A 12,976-nucleotide genomic window follows, 5' to 3' on the forward strand; every position below is an offset into this window, starting at 1 on the left:
CTTTCCCCTAACCATAAACCTGTACTTTACCGGCTCCACCTGAGAACTACGAACTGTCGATTTGTTGAGCAGTTACAGCCAGCCTATGAAGATGTGCATTTGCCTGGCTGAATGTAGCCTACCAGGCCCGTCCTTGGGACAGGGCTTCTCAGAAGCAACTGAAAAGTGTTAAATTTAGTTTTTTAATTTCAAGAATTCTTTGCCATTTCTTGGAATTTTAATTGCATGCTGCTGTTTTATCCAAGTATTGTCTATGAAATTTGGAAATTCATGGATGTAAATTATAAATGCTTGTCACAGTCAGACATTTATATATTTTTACACAATTACCGTGAGGAGATACTATGTCAATACAGCCTGTGGTGGTGTTCTGATAATGTCTTAGCAACCTTTGAATGTACATTAGCTGCTATACCACAGATCAGTGCGGAGTATGCTACTTCTGATTAAATCAGTTCTTAGTATATATTAAATGATGTCTCTTATTTACTGTAGTAAAAACCTTCGTTGTTAAGTGTGGATGAAATTATTTTTCCAACAAACATTTTCTTGTACAAAGTATCTGCCAACCATTGGTGCCATAAAATTGTAATCATTTTCATCATGCAGAAAAGTTTCCATGTGTGAGATTGAAGTCAACTTTTGGATATTTCTACTGGGATTCATCTGCAGCGTAGCTTTATGATGCTGAGACTGAAATTTTTCAAATTATTTCACAATGGTCACAGCTATGAAAGAGGTACCACCAGCATACATAACATCAACTTCTGTTATTGGCACAGATAGCTCATTCATGTGAAGAATTAAGAGAAGTGGAGACAAACCGTACTTCACTTGTTAAGTAAACATTCACACAGGTATCTTTATTTCATGAATGGTCAAACAATATCGACTGCTTTTCCCCTTGCACATTTGTTGTTGACTGTTTTGATTGAGATGTCTAGGTATATCCCACAAACTTTCTGTTCATTTACTGACTTTATGCATGTTGCAATGTTTGCAGTGCTAGGTTGGTTGACACCTTTTCTCAAATTATGCTGTGCATCAAGCAGGAATTATTTATTCATCCATAGACCATGCAGTACAAGAGTATCACACATGCCACACGCATTACAGATAATACATAGATGTATAAAACTTTAACAAAATAGGATAGTGCAGGAAGATGTTGTCCTTGCCTCTGTAATAGTATTTAAAGTTTTTTTTTCTTTTTTTTCAAACAGAAACCATTAGAGAAATATGTTAAACAATGGTTTTGTATTTCAAGTGAAATTTTTCTAATTTTCCTGTTCCAGGTAAAAAATGGCAGGAAAAGGGAATCCAAATTTAGAAAAAGTTCTTGAGGCTCAGGATCTGATCAAGAAGATGCATGAAGTTTCGCAGCTGATGGGTGTGGATCTCGATCCGAAAACTCTGGTGCTCAGCATGCGGCTGATGGAACATGGAGCTAATCCAGCAGCTCTTGCAAAATTAATCAAAGATATCAAAAAAATTGTAAGTATTCTGGAAGAGACAGATAAGCAAGACAAAAGAAGGGAGAACAAATGAAGCATTTAACTGAGAATCATGAAAGATTGTCCTTAGATCGACAAGTATGTGCAACCTGTGAAATAGTGTGGAGTGTAATTATTGAAGAGTGGATTATTTTGAACAGTAGCTCAAATTTCTTTATAGAAAGTGGTTCGGAGTTTATGCTACTGAAGCAAACCAATACCTTTTTGTGAAAAGGTATTTACTGATGTTCAGAAGATTAACATGTTACAAGGAACTGCAACACGTGTAGTTCAATGAAGTGCATCATTAATGATATAAATGTTTTGGATTATTGTACTTTATTACTGAATTCTAAAGCAACTGAGTATTAAAGAAATGCCTAGTGCGTAATTGTCTAATGACCTAGTTTTACTATAATGGTATTCAGTTGTCCATTCATTGTCTTATCATTCTTGTTTTATTTCTGGTTTCATTTACACCTAGGAGCTACTTAAAACTTTAGCAGTTGGATAAAAATACTCACCTTCATTAATCCAATAAGTGGAGCAGGATATAAAAGAATGTTTGATATGAATTCTTGGCTTTAACCTGTGTCATAAGAAACATGCAACAAACACTGTAAATAATACATGATAAAGAATTACATACAAACAAGGCAAATGGAAGGTGGGAAGAAAAAGCTGTTAAATTTGTGAAAAATACTTGCAAATTGACACTATTTTCTTTTCCACCATCCGCTTACCTTGTTTATACGTAATTCTTTCATGTTTTTGTGCATTTGTTTTATTGCAAATTTCTCTGATCAAATTTGAAACTTCCTGGCAGATTAAAACTGTGTGCCGGACCTAGACTCGAACTTGGTACCTTTGCCTTTTGCGGGCAAGTGCTCTACCAACTGAACTACCCAAGCACGACTCGTGCGCCGTCCTCACAGCTTTACTTCTGCCAGTACTTCGTCTCCTACCTTCCAAACTTTACAGATGCTCTCCTGCGAATCATGCAGAACTAGCACTCCTGAAAGAAAGGGTAGCTCAGCTGGTAGAACACTTGCCTGCGAAAGGCAAAGGTCACGAGTTTGAGTCTCGATCCGGCACAGTTTTAATCTGCCAGGAAATTTCATATCAGCACACACTCCACTGCAGAGTGAAAATCTCATTCAGATCAACTTTAATTGCAGTTTCTTACGTCACTGTAATTGTAAGGCTAAGTTGTGTAAATTTTCTCCTATGATTTTCGCTTTCTGTTTACCCAGTTTTTAAAATTTTGTCTGTTTTCATGACTTTCCTGATCAAGCTTTTCCTTTTAGTCATTGTCTCTTATTAACGAGTTTTGTTCAGATTTTTCCAACTTTTTTTGTTGCTTTTCTTCCATTTTTCTATCTTTTCCACCCTCTGCCTTTTTTATTTTTTTGCCATGCTCACGATTTTTAACTCTCCAAACTGTCCTCTCTTGCCTTGATGAATCCCATCTCATATTACATCTGTTCCTCTCAAAAACATCCCTTTGCATTATCAAAACTAAGGTTCTACATTCTGTTTTTTGAAACCTGCTTATCCCTTGGAGTTACTCCAAAAAGCTTAACGTCGATGCAACCCAACCCTACACCATGCTCTTTTAAAATGTCAGGTACAGCAATCTCTTGCTCTTACCTGCCTAATCTGTGACCTACATGCCTCATCAGCCAGTTTCCACTCTACCAGACTTCTCTCCTTCTACAAAATCCTGCCGTTATCTACCCCTCATGTTTCCTTGAATGGTATCGTCTACCAAGCCAACTTAAGACTGCAACAACATGCCAGATTTCACCTCAGAAAGCTATCCACCTTCTTCTAAACTACCTGAGCAGTGGTATTTCCCTTCCTGTCCCTCTGCAGCTCCCTATACAGCCACACCATCAACCACCAATCCTCTCCTACAAACAAAGCTTGGTCAACCTCCTTAACATCCCACAGCCATCACCACTGCCTCCCAGACCAAGAATAACCCATAATCCCAAGAACCAGTCACAACAGTACAGTGTCCCTATTGTCTCATCTAAAGCACTCTCCTCCCCCCTCTGTATTAACTAAGAGCCTCATTTTCAGCCCTAAACCTGCATTTGATCATGCAGGTTTGCTAAAGGACCTTTCTTTCTTTCACACGTAATATCTGTTGGAAATATCACTTTGCAACCCAACTCCAAAACTTTTCCAACAGCAAACCTGATATTGAACCGTGCCTTACACACTGTAAACAATATGACGACTGCAATATGATGATATGTATTTTGAAAACAGGCTGAGCTACTTATCAGTCTGTTGCCACAACCAGGTTTTGTCAGATTCATTGGCATCACAAACTCACAACCAAAGCCAATTAGTTGTATTGAGCAATCCCCTTGACCTGTAGAGAAAAAGTCGTATACTTGCTATTGGAGGCAGGATAAATGAAATAAAATGTTAGATTGTATAAATCTGAGTAAACATATTCCCATTGTTTTTATCATTATAATAATTAAAAATATGTTACCTTTATAGTTGTTACATGTATTGTTGAAACTTAGACTGAATTATACTTTGTTAGTGTGGTTTTTCATGAAGTCATTGAATTTTTATTCATCATTGGTGCTGACCAGATTTTAAGATGGAGACATGTGCTTGCTTATATTTGGTACTAGTATACTATGTTTTTGCCATAGGTAGGCCACACCCTTGTTACCATTCCCATAAGTAACTGTTCAAATGTAATTATCACCTTCCAAGCAGTCAGTGAAAACTTAGGTATCCTTGGCCACCACATATCAAGGGAGAGGCCCAGTATTTACTTTCCTGATGAATTAACATGTCAACAAAGAGTTGCAAATAAAAGGATTATTCATTATATTACTCAGTGGCAGTGAATTCATGTACATTATCTTGATGTATTGACACCTGTTCACTTCATATGTATATTTTGACTGCATAAATTTGATTTGGAAATATTAATCCATGAAATATAACCCTAAAATTTAAGAATTTAATTGGTACTGATGTGTGGTTCCAACCAATCTGGTATTGTTAATACAGGGTGTAAAATCAGGACATTTTGTACTTATTTTGTATGTGACATACCATTGGAGACTTTATAACAGTAATTAATAGTGCATACACTATAAAGTATGACTTCCTTTGAATAAAATATGGAGTAGTAAAATTCATGATGGCTTAGTAACAGTGTAATATTTTCCTTCTTTAGCGTCCTAACGTTAAGAAACCTGAGTTCTCCAAAGGTGTGTAATCTCTCTCTTAGTTATTCAGCTAAAGTGAGCAACAAGAAAATTATTCAAAGCAGATAACCACAATCATATGAGGCGTGTTTTTAAGTAAGTACCATTTTGCCACACCGTGGCAGCAGCGCTGCAGTCGGCATTCTGCGCATGCGCACAGGTACCTACATCTGTTGTATACGCACTGACGCCATCACAGTCTGATTCTTCCTTGTTTACGTTGTGTACTGAGTGTTCAAGATGCCTCCGATAATCATGAGTCCCACCAACTGTGAAGTACGGGATGTTATAAGATTTCTTAGTGCTAAAGGCCTAAAAGCGATCGATATTCATCGTGAGATCTGCGCAGTTTACAGAGAAAACATTGAGTGATGGAATGGTAAGAAAGTGGGTGAGAGCATTTAAAGGTGGCCGCACAAATGTACATGGTGAACAACAGAGTGGGCGTCCTTCGGTTGTTAATGAAAGTTTGTTGCAGGAAGTGGGCAATAAGGTGAGAGAAAACAGATGCTTTACGATTTCCTCCTTGCGGGATGACATGCCTAATTTTTCTTATAGTGTTTTGTGTGGCATTGTGACCAAGCACTTGAATTACCGAAAATTGTGCGCACATTGGGTACCGAAAATGTTGACGGATGTGCACAAAACCAAACATTTAGACAGTGCATTGACTTTCCTTGAGTGGTACCACGATGACGGTGATGATTTCTTAAGCCATATTGTTACGGGCGATGAAATGTGGGTGGCCTATGTCACGTCAGAATAAAACCAACAGTCCATGGAATTGCGGCATTCAGATTCACGCAGAAAAGTGAAGTTAAAGCAAGCAATTTCTGCCTGGACAATCGTGTGCACAGTTTTTTGGGACAGAAAAGGAGTATTGCTTGTGGAATTTCTGCCTCATAATGAGATAATCAATGCAGCAGCTTACTGTGAGACATTGCACAATCTGCGCTGTTCAATTCAGAACAAAAGACATGGCAAGTTGGGCAAGGGCATAGCTTTGCTGCTAGACAGTGCCTGTCCGCATTTGGTGAATCAGACCAAAGATCTCATCACATCTTTTCAATGGAGAACTCTAAATCATCTTCCATACAGTCCTGATCTTGCACCCAGTGACTACCATCTGTTCCTGCACTTGAAGAAACACCTGGGCAGTCAGCGTTTTCAAGATGCAGTGGTTAAAAAGTCAGGCAGCAGACTTCTATGAGGAGGGTATTCAAAAATTGGTATGACGTTATGACAAGTGTCTCAGTATTGACGGAAATTATGTAGAAATGTAGATTAAGGTATAGGCTTTCATATAAAAATAAAATTATTGAGATACCTTAGCGCGCGCGCGCGCGCGCGCGCACACACACACACACACACACACACACACACACACACATATATATATATATATATATATATATATATATATATATATTAAAAACAAAGATTCCAAGACTTACCAAGCGGGAAAGCGCCGGCAGACAGGCACATGAACAAAACACACAAACACACACACACACAGAATTACGAGCTTTCACAACTGGCAGTTGCTTCGTCAGGAAGGAAGGAAGGAAGGAGAGGGAAAAATGAAAGGATGTGGGTTTTAAGGGAGAGGGTAAGGAGTCATTCCAAATCCCGGGAGCGGAAAGACTTCCCTTAGGGGGAAAAAAAAGGACAGGTGTATACACACACACACACACACACACACACACACACACACACACACACACATATCCATCCGCACATACACAGAGATGGTCTGTGTATGTGCGGACGGATGTGTGTGTGTGTGTGTGTGTGTGTGTGTGTGTGTGTGTGTGTGTGTGTGTGTGTACACCTGTCCTTTTTTTTTCCCCTAAGGGAAGTCTTTCCGCTCCCGGGATTTGGAATGACTTCTTACCCTCTCCCTTAAAACCCACATCCTTTCATTTTTCCCTCTCCTTCCTTCCTTCCTGACGAAGCAACTGCCAGTTGTGAAAGCTCGTAATTCTGTGTGTGTGTTTGTGTGTTTTGTTCATGTGCCTGTCTGCCGGCGCTTTCCCGCTTGGTAAGTCTTGGAATCTTTGTTTTTAATATATTTTTCCCATGTGGAAGTTTCTTTACACGCCTCGTACATCACAGTTTTCAAAAACTGTAACATTGTTAATTCTATAATACATGTCTTGATTGTATTGTGGTCATTAATTAATTAAATTGCAGGTTGGCTGTTTTGACACTTTAAAACAATATATTCAAAGTGTCAGAAATGTTATCCTTCCTTGTCTTAGTGTGGTTCTGTATTCTGCTATGACAATCTTTAGTAGGGCTTGCATTAAATTAGAAATCATTCCAAATTCAAGGGTCTTATTCAGCATTTATAAAAAAATTGTAAATTTGATATAAACATTATTGCAACAAGAAAATTGTTTTAATTTTGTTAATATCCAGAATTGTCTTAGACACCCATTACATAATAGATGAAAGTAATTTATTTGAATTTGAGAATGCAAAGTGCCCCTTTTATCAGCTTACCCAGGAAAACTGATTACAAATTAACAAGCAGTCTTACACTATGCAGATATCCTGCTAGTTATTTCCATTTCACAATACACACTGATGAAACAAAACACTACGACTACTGTCCAATATGAGACTTACCTGGCGGCATAGTGGACACGCGGTGCTATAAAACTATAAGAGGTAGTATGTCAACAGAGTGGCAACAAATAGGGATTCATTCTAGTCATAGCACGGGCTGAAAATGGGGGGGAGGAGGAGGTATAGGAATAATAATGCACCGACATAAGTGTCTTTTTGACAAAGGGAAAGTTAAGGCCCATTACCTGGGGAAAGTTGCCTCAGAAACACCAAAACTGGTTGGCTGTTAGCATGCTACTGCTGTGAGCATCTGTGGAAAGTGGTTGAAGGACAGTGACAGCATGAGTGACAAGGTGCTGGACATCCACATCGTATCACAGAATGTGGTCAGAGGCTTGACCTCCCTGTAAAACAGGATAGACAGTGATCTGTTTCATTGCTTTAACTTAACTGATCTAGTTATTAGCCTTTGGTTGTCATATTTGTTCCTGAAACAACACCTGTTTTTGAATGGTTAGAGTGTACATTTGATGAATACCTCAACATTTGTTGAAACACAATTTTATGATCAGCTTAAGTCGGAATTCTCAATTACACCAGACTGATAAGAATGCATCACGTTATTCATGTGAGAGTGATTTATTGTTATTATTTTTATTTATTTATTTTTAACCTACACCCCCCCCCCTCCTGAGTTAGTTTTGATCAGATGTGGTTTGACACCCCCCCCCCCCCCCCCCCCCCCCTGCTCCTCATGTAAGGTTTAATCTGTAATTTTTTAAATAATTAAATTTGAAAGTATTATGATGCTGAGTAGCAGATACACACAACAGAAGGACTTCCTGTTAAACAAAGCTTTCTGTCAAACAGGCCTTCATCAGAATTAGACAAAATAATCCCCGGCCATGTTCCATGCTTTATATGATGTCAGTCTGATCTTCAGATTGCTGTCTGTGCAACACTATAAAAGTTTCATCCTCTTATTAATGTACCATCTAGATTTAGAAAGTGTATTAAACAGTGATTTTAACATATGATCGAAAACAGTTTGTTTTAAACATGACGATGCTGAGTAATAGACAGATGGACGGACAGACAGACAAAAAGGCTCTGTGGAAATAGTATTAACTGTTTTGACAGATTCTTTTATTGATATTTTATATAAATCAAATGTTACTGAACCTTTACCTACTTTGCAGATGAAAGGCAACATTGTTTGTACCTTTCTTGAAATTTTACGGTTACATAACTTTTCAGTATCTTGGCTTACGCGATCGCTAAGAGAATTCTTGTCAGTGGATTTCAACATAACTTTCTTCTGCAAATGATTAACTTCATGCTGGCATGTTGTTTTGACTTGTCGGCATGCTGCTTAACGTATGCTTTGTAAAAGTTTTGATACAAATTCATTCTGAACACACTAACATTGGCTTTATTTGCACTGCAGAATATCACAACTCTCGCTGACTGATACACAGTGATTTTGAACGGCGTTGCAGGGAAATACTCAAATAAAATCCAAGACTTGTGCAGCACTTGTTTTAAATCGTGTAATTCTGGGCCGGCACACATGGGAAGCATTCAGTGTAGACAGGCCATAGAGATTGGTGGACACTTTAATAATATTGTCCATGCTCATGATTAATTCTATAAGATAAAATGTTGTGGTATTCAGTCCAAAGACTGGTTTGATGCAGCTCTCTATGCTATTCTATCATGAGCAAGCCTCTTCATCTCCAAGTAAATACTGTTAATTATGACCTTCTGAATCTGCTCAGTGTATTTGTTCCTTGGTCTCTCTCTGTGATTTTACGCTCCACACTTCACTCCAATACTAAATCCCCTGATGCCTCAGAAAGTGTCTTATCAACCAATCCCTTCTTCTATTCAAGTTGTACCACAAATTACTCTAATTCTGTAACCTACTAGTGTATGGAATGTATTTGTAGTGTGTCAGATGCATGTGTTACAGTCAGGATGTGGGCTGCAGTAGGTACTGGGAGATGAAGAAGCTTGCACAGGATAGAGTAGCGTGGAGAGCTGCGTCAAACCATTCCAAGACTGAAGACAACAACAACATGTTCTAACATCTGCAAAAAGACAACTGTTAAAAATTTTTCATTCTTGTAGATTTTTAAATATATGTGAAGATTTCTGATTGAAAAAAAATATCACACTACCAAGAAGGAATTGGGTGACGTGTTTGAAAGTTGGTAGTTGTGTTTCTACGTCGGAAAAATGTCGTCTATTCAAATTTTGTGTCAGTTGTATGACAGTGGCATTAGGAGAACCACTATGAGGATGAAAATCAGATTTGCTTTAAAAACACATAATGTCGTGGTGTTAGTTACATTTGAGACTAAATGTTGTGAGTTAATGTTAGTCAAGAAAGCCCTTAAGGCTACAGATGCCATTATCAACTCCTAAATGAGTTTGAATGAGGTGATGTAACAGTACTGCAAGAAGCTGGATGTTCCTTCTGCAATACTACACAAAGACTTGGCAGGAATGTAGCCACTGTAATGATTGCTGGCAGTGGTGGTCACGTGAATGTATGGCTGCAAGAAGACCAGGCTCCGGACAGCCACTTAGCACCACCGAGAGGGAAGAGCATCGTGTTCAGCATATGGCACTGACACTTCGTACTGCATGTGCTCAGTTTGAGCAGCAGTTGGCACCACAGTGGCACAATAAACTGTTACAAAATTGGTTAGTTAAAGAACAGCTTCGAGCCAGATGCCCTGTAGTGTACATTCCACTGACCCCAAACCACCGCAATTTACGACTTCAGTGGTGATCAGACGAGAGGTCATGGTGGAGGTCTGTTGTGTTTTCTGGTGAAAGCTGGTTCTGCTTCAGTGCCAGTTTTGGCTATGTGTTGGCGAGGAGGAAGCCAACCGAGGGCCTGCAACCAACCTGTCTGCATGCTAGACTCACTAGACATACACCCAATGTTATGGTCTGGGGCGTGATTTCGTATGACGGCAGTAACACTCTCACGGTTATCCCATGCACGTTGACTGCAAATTTGTACCTCAGTCTGGTGATTGGAATTGTTGTGCTGCCATCCATGACCTGCATTCCAATGGGTGTTTTCCAACATGATAAGGCTCACCCACTGTGTCACCCAGCATGCTCTACAAAGTGTCAACATATTGCCTTGGCCTGCATGATCACCAAATCTGTCTCTGGTTTAGCACAATGAGTCATCATCAGAAACAAGTCCAGTGTCATCCACAGCTATTATTAACTGTTGCTGTATTAACTCATAAAGTGCAACAGGTGTGGAACTCCATCTCACAAATTGACATCTGGCACCTGTACAACACACAATACGTGCATGCTTCCATTCAACAGTTTGACTGTTCCATTGGTTATTAATCTACCAGCATTTCAGTTTTCTGTGTCTTATCTCACATTTACATTAACCTATGATCCTGCAGTGTTAATCACGTAAATATGTTACCTCGACAAATGTATTCCCAAAATTTCCGTACTCTCCAGTAATTATTTCTTGTAATTGTGATATTTTTTCTGTCTTCATAGTTGCTGCAAATTTCTGGTTTCACTAATTATAGTTTTCCACAAAACCCTTTACAGAAAACGGAAATTAAAGTATGTGTAAATTAAGAGAGAGAAGTACTTGTCCCAAACTGCTAGAACGTATTAAAAATTCATTAGCATTAAACTGCTGCATTCTATTTGCGGCTAGAAAGGGAAAATATTTAAGTAATACAATTAAAAGGAAAGCAGTTACTGTGAGAAAATTGTTGCTCTCGCTAATCAGAATAGGTGAATGGATATACTGACTGAATATAAACCACCATATTTTAAAGAAGGGGACACTGGTATGTTAGTGAACAATTAATGCAAGAAGGTAATGTGTAGATACTTAACATACTGCCATAGCTTTCACTGAGAAAGTGCATCATATTTCTAAACTGATACATGCCAGAGCAAAGTGAGAGACTATAATTGTGGTCCAGGGAATACAACATTACATTATTCGTGGAGCCCATGGGAAAGAGTTCCTACAGTGTAGAAGACAGCAAAGAAGTATATTCTGTTTGAAGTGCAATACAATGAAATGACTTATCATTGCAAAAGACTATTGTTCAAGATTACTAATGTTAATTATTAAATATATTTAAACATTAGTGATACGAGTTCCTATTTAGATGCCACACTGCAACAGCAGGCCACATACATTTCATTTAATCTCCTTTGGCAAGTTGTTGAATAAATGTGTACTCATGTGTCAAGCTGCATTTAGTACCGAGGTTAACTTCTTGAGGACTTATCTGGTCCTAGAGGTGTATTCATGCTTTTCAAAAATATACAGGGAGACAGATGGGCTGTCGGATACTTAGCTTAGCCCAATACACCCAGCAATGAAAATAACTAAAACCTAGTGTTTATTATTGTTGATTTTGTGTGACTCGGCTGTACTGACAATCAGCTAAGCTAAGAATGTTGTCCTTGACAGCGAGTGTTCGTCATGGACAAGGGTATCATATGGCATACCCCAGGGAAGTATGATAGGTCTGCTACTATACAAAAATGACCTGGTGCACAGAGTGAGCAGCATTCTGCAGTTGTTTGCTGCTGATGCTGTGGTCAACAAAAAGATGTAGAAGTTGACTGACTGTAGGAGGATACAAGTTGACTTACACAAAATTTTTAGTCAGTGTGATGAATGGCACATAGTCAAAGCTGTAAAGAAAATGTAAGTTAAAGTGGATAAATAGGAAAAACATAACCATAATGTTCGGATACAGTATTAGTAGTGTCCTGCTCTAAATATTATAGGCGTAATGTCGCAGAGCGATTTGAAATGGAACAAGCATTTGAGGGTTGTAGTAGGGAAGGTGAATGGTTGACTTTGATTCATTGAAATGGTTGACTGATTCATTGAGAGAATTTTGGGAAAGTGTGATTCGTCTGTAAAGGAGACTATATATTGGATGCTCGAATGTTAGGGATCCGTGCCTGGTTGGATTAAAGGAAAACATCGAAGCAGTTCAGAGGCACGCTGTTATATTTGTTACCGTTAGGTTTTAACAACACACGAACTTTGTGGAAACCCTGGAAAAAAAGTGACAGTCTTTTTGATGAAAACTGTTGAAAAAACTTAGAGAACCAGCATTTGAAGATGACTGGAGAATGATTTTGCTGCAGCTGACACGTGTAAGAACCCTCCACATAAGATACAAGAAATGTGGGCTTATATGGAGGCATATAGACAGCTGGTTTTCCCCCAATGTCTTTGTGAACGGAACAGGAAAGGAAATAACAAGTAGTTATGCAGGGTACCCTCGGCCATGCACCATATGGTGGCTTCCATTTAGTTAAAATTTTGATGAAAGATAAATTATTGGTAACATTTTGTCCACCTGCCTAACAGTGTCTTTGTCCACCTTTGGGTTGTAATAAAGCAGCAATTCCTCGTGGCATGGATTCGACAAGTCCTCGGTAGCTTTCCAGCGGAATGCAGTGTTAGATGTGTACGTGTCCTGGGCCAGCGGTTTGCATGCGCTGAGCTGGCAGCCAACAGCATCCGAGGTGTTTTCCATCGGGTTCAAATCAGGCAAATTTAATAGTGAAAACATCAGTGCGCATTCACTCCCATGCATCTCAAACCGAGTTAGTGTGAGTATGACCATGTGA

At 38.8% G+C, this 12,976-nt stretch overlaps 1 protein-coding gene across 1 annotated transcript in view; it reads left to right on the forward strand.

The window, feature by feature from the left end:
• The window catches only part of LOC126293368 (phosphoserine aminotransferase), a 120,770-nt gene that overhangs the window by 895 nt on the left and 106,899 nt on the right, over positions 1-12,976 (forward strand). Inside the window, exon 2 of the mRNA XM_049986570.1 lies at positions 1,296-1,494. The gene's annotated coding sequence lies outside the window, so the exon portion shown is untranslated. The remainder of the gene's footprint in view (positions 1-1,295; positions 1,495-12,976) is intronic.

Source organism: Schistocerca gregaria, chromosome 10 (assembly GCF_023897955.1).
Source record: "Schistocerca gregaria isolate iqSchGreg1 chromosome 10, iqSchGreg1.2, whole genome shotgun sequence".
Taxonomy (NCBI): Eukaryota; Metazoa; Arthropoda; class Insecta; order Orthoptera; family Acrididae; genus Schistocerca; species Schistocerca gregaria.